An 8933-nucleotide genomic window follows, 5' to 3' on the forward strand; every position below is an offset into this window, starting at 1 on the left:
TTCAATAACTTTTAAACGGTCCATCTAAGACCACCAGAGTAGTTGGATTACATTAAGTTAATCTTTAGTAACAACCTACAACTAAAATATGGGTATTTATACCTTGCACCAATGTGTGGTGGTAAGTTTTTGTCAAATATTTCAATAGCTTTTAAATGGGCCACCATAATTCCACAAAACAAGGTTGTTGATTAGGATGCACTTAATGTACTATAACTTGTTTTATGCTCTTATGATGGACATTTTAAAAGCTATTGAAACATTTGACAAAATGTGCACTTAATATTTATACAACTTGTTTTTATCTTATGAAGAATCATTTAAAAATTATTTAAATCTTTGAAGAAAAACAGAGTGAGCAGTGCTCTGGGGCCTTTACGACCGCCACTTTCGTCCATGTTAAGGTCATTTGTAGACGGTAATAGTAGTACATTTAAAATGAGAACATGAAGCCAACTTAACCACAGTTACAAGGAAGAGAAAGACATCAGGCATGTTGGACGACAGAGATCCTAAATAACAGCTGATCTGATGTGAGTGTTGCAATGTTTATTAGTTTGTATTATGGAGCCTAGAAAAAGTTATTGGTGTCTCATTTTTTCTTTTGGGACCAACTGGCTCCTTGAGTATTTTTTTTGTCTGGAGCCCAGCATGAGAACCATCTTGTTGCCATGGTAACCACCAATTGTTTACCCTTTTAATTTGTTATAACCAGAGGTTATAACATTTGTACTGTATAAAACTGGGTCGCGACTTAATGACAATGAGAAAATGTGGGTCCCGGGCTGAGACCAGTTGAGAACCCCTGACCAGTTGAGGGGTCCTGGGTGATGTGTAGAGGGTGTGGGAGGGGTCCTGGGTGATGTGTAGAGAGTGTGGGAGGGGTCCTGGGTGATGTGTAGAGACCGTGGGAGGGGTCCTGGGTGATGTGTAGAGAGTGTGGGAGGGGTCCTGGGTGATGTGTAGAGAGTGTGGGAGGGGTCCTGGGTGATGTGTAGAGAGCGTGGGAGGGGTCCTGGGTGATGTGTAGAGAGCGTGGGAGGGGTCCTGGGTGATGTGTAGAGAGCGTGGGAGGGGTCCTGGGTGATGTGTAGAGAGTGTGGGAGGGGTCCTGGGTGATGTGTAGAGAGTGTGGGAGGGGTCCTGGGTGATGTGTAGAGAGTGTGGGAGGGGTCCTGGGTGATGTGTAGAGGGCGTGGGAGGGGTCCTGGGTGATGTGTAGAGAGTGTGGGAGGGGTCCTGGGTGATGTGTAGAGAGTGTGGGAGGGGTCCTGGGTGATGTGTAGAGAGTGTGGGAGGGGTCCTGGGTGATGTGTAGAGGCGTGGGAGGGGTCCTGGGTGATGTGTAGAGAGTGTGGGAGGGGTCCTGGGTGATGTGTAGAGAGTGTGGGAGGAGTCCTGGGTGATGTGTAGAGAGTGTGGGAGGGGTCCTGGGTGATGTGTAGAGAGCGTGGGAGGGGTCCTGGGTGATGTGTAGAGAGCGTGGGAGGGGTCCTGGGTGATGTGTAGAGAGTGTGGGAGGGGTCCTGGGTGATGTGTAGAGGGTGTGGGAGGGGTCCTGGGTGATCCGGTATGCCAACCTCCGTGTTAAATGATCATTTACTGCAGACAGATTCCTGAGTGGCAGTCCAATGATTTCTCCACATATCGTGGTGTTCCTCTGCAGGCGGTTCCTGTTCTGGAGGCTGATTGAGTAGAACCAGCAGATGATTGAGAAGGTGGTGATACTCTCAATGAAGGAGTAATAAAAAGTTTGCATGATATCTTTTTTCACGCCAAAGGAGTTGAGCTTTTTGAGGAGGTACTGTCTCTGATGACATTTTTTGAGAATCTCTTCTGTGTTAGCTGAGAAATTTAGATGGTTGTCAAAAGTGGTACCCAGATATTTGTACTCCTCCACCAGTTCAACAGACATGTCATGGATAGAGGTGGTGACCAATGGTGTCAGAACAAGCTGTTTATGTACAAATATCTTCAATGTACAAATAGCTTCAAAATAAGTAAGAGCCTCAACTTACAACTTATACAATACAAAGTCCTTCATAGAACACACTATACAGGACAAAGGATGTTCCAAATGGGCCTAGCACAGTCAAACATATGCACCCACTGTACAGGCAATATAATTTAATATAATAATCATTATATGCATGCTATATGGGACTGTAGGCCTGTTCAGGAATTCTGGCAGAAGGTATGTGTAGACTTGTCCACGTGGTTTAAATGCTGCATCCCAACTTCACCCAGACTGTGCATCCTAGGAGACGTCAGTGAATTGGCTATAGAGGCAAACACATCACACATAGTTCTCACTGCTCTATGCATCGCCAAGAAAACCATCCTCATTAATTAGAAAGCAAAAAAGAACCTGCATATTATTCATTACAAAAATGAGGGGCATTGCCTCTTGGGTCTGGGGTGTGGGGCCCGGGGTGTGGGGGGAGCAGGTGCTGACGCTTATCGGGGTGGCTGGCCTCCCCTGCGGGGCTGGGTGGCGGGACCCGGGGCCTAGTACCTGGGACCGCCCGACCCTGTGGTGGGGGTGATGGTGGTGGGGGTGGTGGGGTGGTGGGGGTGATGGTGGTGTTGGGGGTGGTGGGGGTGGTAGGGGTGATGGTGGTGTTAGGGGTGGTGGGGGTGGTGGGGGTGATGGTGGTGGGGGTGGTGGGGTGGTAGGGGTGGTGGGGGTGATGGGGGTGGTGGGGGTGATGGTGGTGTTAGGGGTGGTGGGGGTGGTGGGGGTGATGGGGGTGATGGTGGTGGGGGGTGGTAGGGGTGATGGTGGTGGGGGTGGTGGGGGTGATGGTGGTAGGGGTGGTGGGGGTGGTAGGGGTGATGGTGGTGGGGGTGGTAGGGGTGGTGGGGGTGATGGGGGAGATGGTGGTGGTGGTAGGGGTGATGGTGGTGGGGGTGGTGGGGGTGGTGGTGGTAGGGGTGGTTTCCTGCTCCCTGCCGGGGCGGGGAGAGGTCGCCAATGCAGGGCCGGGCTGGTGGCGTCCTGGGGCTGCTGCCGATCCTGGGTAGTCCAGCCATTTGCGGCCGCACCGCGGAAGGTGTGTTAATTTGGATGAATGTGTCTTTCTACTTGTCTCTTTTTGTATAGGTGGGTGAATGTGTATGTGTTGGGGGGGGGGGGGGGGGTGTGAATGTGAACATATTGGTGTGAATGTGCCCTGGGTTCCTCCTAATGCAGGACAATGCTAGATCTCATGTGGCTGGAGTGTGTCAGCAGTTCCTGCAAGATGAAGGCATTGAAGCTATGGACTGGCCCACCCGTTCCCCAGACCTGAATCCGATTGAGCACATCTGGGACATCATGTCTCGCTTCATTCACTAACGTCACGTTGCACCACAGACTGTCCAGGAGTTGGCGGATGCTTTAGTCCAGGTCTGGGAGGAGATCCCTGGAGACCATCCGCCACCTCATCAGGAGCTTGCCCAGGCGTTGTAGGGAGGTCATACAGGCACGTAGAGGCCACACACAATACTGAGCCTCATTTTGACTTGTTTTAAGGACATTACATCAAAGTTGGATCAGCCTGTAGTGTGTTTTTCCACTTTAATGTTGTGTGTAGCTCCAATCCAGGCCTCCATTGGTTAATAAATTTGATTTCCATTGATGATTTTTGTGTGATTTTGTTGTCAGCACATTCAACTTTGTACAGAACAAAGTATTCAATGAGAATATTTCATTCATTCAGATCTAGGATGTGTTATTTGAGTGTTCCCTTTATTTTTTTGAGCAGTGTATATATGAGGTTGAGTGTATGTGTGAGGACGGCTGGTTGTGGGTCTGGGGCTTGTCCAGTCCTCTCCCGGCTGTTCCCCTGTGGTTACTTCTCCCCTCCAGAGGGGGGCGCCTCGGGGTTTTGGGGCCCGGCTTGGTGCTCTGGCGTGGCAGTTGGCCCACTCCCCTGGGTGGGGGTCCTGCCGGGTGATGGGTGGCTCTCGGGGGCATGTGGCTCTGGGGCCTTGCTACTGGCCGAGTGGGGGGGGGGGGGGGGGGGTATCCTGGGGGGAGGCTCTGTTTCCTCTGGTTTCCCTGGGCCTGCGCTCCTTGGTTGGGAGGGCACTGTCTGGGGTCTCCCCCTCCATGCGGGGGTCACTGGGAAGTGCGGCCCTGAGACTCCACTGCTCCTGGGGGGGCCGTGGGCGGGTGGGATTCCCGGGTCTTTCTCTGCCTCACTGGGGGAATGTTGTCACAGCTTTCTATCCTTGCTGGTAAGTACATTCTGTACATTTATCCTATGTTGCACACACATTCACACACACACATACATCACAGTCATTTGTGCTGTATGTCTTGCATACACTTTCTGCTCTTCTTTGCAGTGGTCATTTGAGCTGGTAGTCTGTCTTTTCCCTTTTTATTTTCTCTCCCCCTCTTTTCTCTTCTCCTCTTTTCTATCTTCTTATGGTCCACCTAACCCCAATTATTGTTATCACTATTGCACTGTATTATACAGAATTGTTATCATCTGATCTGGCTGCCCGCCCTTTGTCCTGCACATACGAAGCCTACTCAGACACCAGGAAGAAAGAGGGTGGGTTCTGTTTGATTGCATATTCTGGTAGATGCTGTTTGATTACATATTAGGTTCTGTTTGTCCACTGCACTGCCAATGTTTTGCTTTTCTGTGTTTGAATGTCTTCTTGGATAATAAAGGCTTTTCTCCCGACACCTCTCCTCTCTCACTGCCTCCCTACACTTTCACAAACGCGTGTATATCTTCCCTTGCAGTCGGGTTGTAAAAGCAGTGGAGGCTCATCTGTTCTTTTATTCCTCTTTTGTTGTATGGTGTATGACTATTAGGTGGTGCTCTACTGTACTGTCTCTTTGTGCTCTCTTTGTACATTTTGGCATTGTCTTTTGTTTGTAGTTTAGTGAACTGATTTGGACATGTTCACAATTTGTCTCAAGCTTGAGCAATTAGAGCTGTGTTGCAAGGCCAGTGTGTTACTTGCAGGCATACAGTTACATATAGGTTACATAAAGGTTAGATAATCAGATTGATATACAGTTACACCATGGTGCAGGTAAGTGGCTGATCCAGGCAGCATTATAACCCCAGGATTATGGGTGTTTGAACTGCAGTGGAGGCTGAGGTTCAAACAAAAGACCCAGTGCACATGGATGCCGTTAATCCCTGCTGGCCCCGGACGGACCCAGTGCTGCATGACTGAAGGAGTTTGAGTCTTGTAGGCAGCAGATTTGTGTTCTCAGGCTTGGGACACAGACATCAGAGTGACAGAGCTGAAGAAGAAACGCTCCCACGCTCCTCCTGTGCCTGCGTACGTCCCAGTGAAGCAGCACCATAGCAACGCTTCACTGACAGAACAGGATGTGGTCGTTATTGTTCCATAGTAAAGCTGGTGGGACGAGCCCAGGCTCTCTGCTCTAGAGCAAGATTGTATTACACGTGCTATTATAAATGATGTGTGCTTTCAAATGGTGCCTGAAATATTTCGCTGGAGATTTTATAAGCATGCCAAATCTACCAGCCAAACGTATGGTGTGTTCCCCCGAGAGGAAACACTCCTCCTTGAAGATGGTTATAAACAGAGAACCAATTAAAGGAATAGGTTGTATTTGAGCAATTGAGGAAAAAGTATGTGGTCATGGAAAAGCTTATGATTCATTTAATTTTAGAGAAGGGTAGAACTGTTTCTAGCCTAACAATTCTTTAATGATAAGATTGATAAAATTTGTCATACTATCTCAGAGCCCGTCAACCTGCCAATTGTATCGCGGTGGGGGACGGGGTCGGACACATTTGCGGTGAAGAGTGGACTGCTACCTTAGCGGAGCTAGTCTCCTTTAAATGAACCGCGCCCACACGGAGAGTGCGCTTCTTAAGCCTGCTTTATACCTCCGGACACGGACGAATTTCGTCCGTCCGTACCAAACGTAGCCTCCGCAGGGGGCCACTATACCTCTTTCCGGTTCCAACGTTGTTATGATTTTTTTAAATACATCCTCTAGAGGGCAGTATAGTCAAATTTCCGGCACCGGCGCACCAGCAATCTCCTCCCAGCTGTTTTTGCATCGCTGTTTATCGCGATGGCCTGGCACCGTAGCAGAATGTAGCCTCTAACCAACTCGCAAAGTTTCTCTTCTAACTTGAGCGTCATTTTTTAAAGTCCAGTACTCTTCTTCATTGATTTTCCCGAATTGGTGTACGTCCGATGCTTCTGACTCTCTACTGCCCCCTGATTTCCTGTTTATATTGCTCCGTTGCTACGGATTCGTAAGCGCTCTGGCAACGGACCCACTGACGGATGAAACGACCTCCGGAACCGGACGAAAGGGTCCGTATCCGTAATTACCGTAGGGTGTGAATCGGCCTTTACGAGGCATACCGAACACTAACTAAAACACTGACGAAAGAATACAACGGACCACAGCGACTATTAAAGGAAAATACGTTTATGTAAAAAAGAATTCTGAAATAATACAGGGTACAGAGAAAACACAGCAGAGACTAAAAGTAAACAAGAGATACCACAACACAAACGACCAATAACGCCAGACCACCAAGTACCTATACACGGGGGAAAACCATCGGGAACACGAACCAAATACACAGAAGCTAGACTAAACGACACGAAAGCTAAAACAGACAGAGAGTAAGACAACATAACAGAGCACAAAGCAAACACCAGGATAAACTAAGAATGAACAGGGAATGCACTACTAGTAACTACAGTTAAAACATACAACGGACAAGACTAACCAATACGAATGAAAATACTCACAAGACTTTAAACATTAAACTAGAGCTAACAACCAGGTCACAAACACACACAATAACCCACAATGAGAACACAGAAAACCAGGAACTAAATACCAGAACAATAATGAAACAAACAAGAAACAGGTGAGAAGGCAAATAAAGGCAGGATTAATACAAAGAAGGTGTGGCGGACAGGAGGAGGGCGGAGCGAAGCGTGACACCAATGCACCCAGACAGCTGTCTGCTCAGCTCTGATGCTCTTTTAGAGTCCTTCTCCCCAATTGGTCGTGAGGAGTTTATTTCATTGGTAAATCTGCCCAGCTCTCCACATGCATACTAGATGCCGTCCCAACCCATTTACTGAAAGAATTACTGCGCAGCAATGTAGAACCTTTTTGTTGACCTATAAGGCATTAAATGGTCTTGCTCCACAATATCTGAGTGAGCTCATTGCATACTACAACCCATCTCGCCCTTTGCTCTCCCAAAATGCAAGATTTCTCCAGAGCCCTATAGAGAGAGAGTCGCGTCAACTCCGTTCACTCCAATGAACCAGTTTTTTTTTACAGCGGATTGTGGAGCCTGTCAATAGTTCCCGGAAGTTAGCAGCAAATACGAGCAGCGCAGTCAAACTGGAGCAGTGGACCATCTGTGATACACTTTTACAGGTTAGTACGCTTAAAAAATCAGATTGTGTATTATAAGGACATCAGAATCAAATTAACTTGTGCATTAAAATGTGCATTAAAGCATTTTAGTGAATTATCCACCTCTTAATAAGCAGATTTAGGGAACTAAATCTATGCTAAGAAGACGAGAATACGGTTAGCGAGATTTCACATTAACGACCGACAGCCTATTAATTGTAAATACCTCTCATAATGCCATTTCACCTAAACGCGATGTTTTTGCGGGGTAGCTAGTATTGGTTAAATATAACATTTGAGTGTGATTGTAGAGTGTTTTGGGTCGAGGAGGTGAAATGAGGATATCCATTTTGGATAACGTTTTATTTCCTTTTTATTTAATTATCCTTTTATTTATTTTATTTTCATTTTTATTTCGTTTTATTTATTTTTATTTTATTAACGTATTTCCTCAGTTTTTGAAACTGCTGGATATAAAAGACATACACTATTTAGTGTGATTAAGTTTTAAATATTCTATCACTTAAAGAAATAATATAATTATTAGGAGTTCATACTTATTATACCTGTGTCAACACTATAGCTGTGATCAGCAGCTATGGGCCCAGTCTTTACAGGTCCAGTGGTGCATCGTAGTGCAGGGGGCTTCCTCTTTCTGAGTGCGGGGCGATGCACAAAAATGGTGGGAACAGCATCTGCTCTCAGCCTAGTCTTGCCCTGTTTGGTTCTGATGAACTGGTCTGCCTCAAAATGTGCCTGCAGAGTGATGTGAGTTTACTCCTCACACATGACAACTCAGTTTTGTCTACTCATATACATATCCCATAGTGGGTGAATACACAGTATTAGAGAACACTTACTGGATATGTATACACTCATTACACGTATAAAAAACAACCAAGGATGTGCAACAAGTTCAAATTCATATCACATCAATACTCATAATAATCATTTTCTCCTGTCTTTTTCTCCTCTCTCTCTTTAAGCCAAAGAACCATAGGGGATTCAATGGAGCCTGCAACTAGATAGCACCCTCACCCTGCACCCGAGTCTGTCTGGAGTCTTTGATTTTTTTTGTTCACTATTCTGTATTTTAATAAATCGGGCATTAAGCTTTCCAATAGTGTGTTTATTGTGAAAAGTGCAAATGCAGTGTTTGATGATTACCTCACATATATATTTGCTGTTGTAATCTTTAGTGAGGGTAAGATTGCTCCTGCTTAGTTGAGACAACTCCTCAAGATTATTAGAGCCAAAGGCGACAGTGGCAAGGAAAAACTCCCTAGTTTTTTGCATGAGGAAGAAACCTTGAGAGGAACCAAGACTCAGGGGGGGAACCCATCCTCCTCTGGCCGACACCGGTCACCATGACAACAACAACAATTTATACAGAAAGAAGAGAAAAAAAAGGAAAAAGATGTAATAATGTCCATCATGGTGTAGGCATCCGGTTAGGCAGGAGGTGGCTGGCCCAGGATGGATCGCTGGTCTCCTCATCTCATTATTCCTCAAGCAGGCGGGCAGCCATGTGGAGAAATGAAACAGGGAAAAT

The 8933-nt window shown here is 46.6% G+C and overlaps 1 long non-coding RNA gene across 1 annotated transcript; it reads left to right on the top strand.

Moving 5' to 3' along the window:
• Positions 1–6966: 6966 nt before the first annotated feature.
• LOC143488860 (uncharacterized) lies at positions 6967–8605 on the top strand. Its single transcript, XR_013124553.1, has 3 exons — positions 6967–7402; positions 7965–8149; positions 8368–8605. It is a non-coding gene; the product is annotated as an uncharacterized LOC143488860 (long non-coding RNA).
• The last annotated feature ends 328 nt before the right edge of the window (positions 8606–8933 follow it).

This window comes from Brachyhypopomus gauderio, unplaced genomic scaffold (assembly GCF_052324685.1).
Source record: "Brachyhypopomus gauderio isolate BG-103 unplaced genomic scaffold, BGAUD_0.2 sc56, whole genome shotgun sequence".
In the NCBI taxonomy this organism is placed as follows: domain Eukaryota; kingdom Metazoa; phylum Chordata; class Actinopteri; order Gymnotiformes; family Hypopomidae; genus Brachyhypopomus; species Brachyhypopomus gauderio.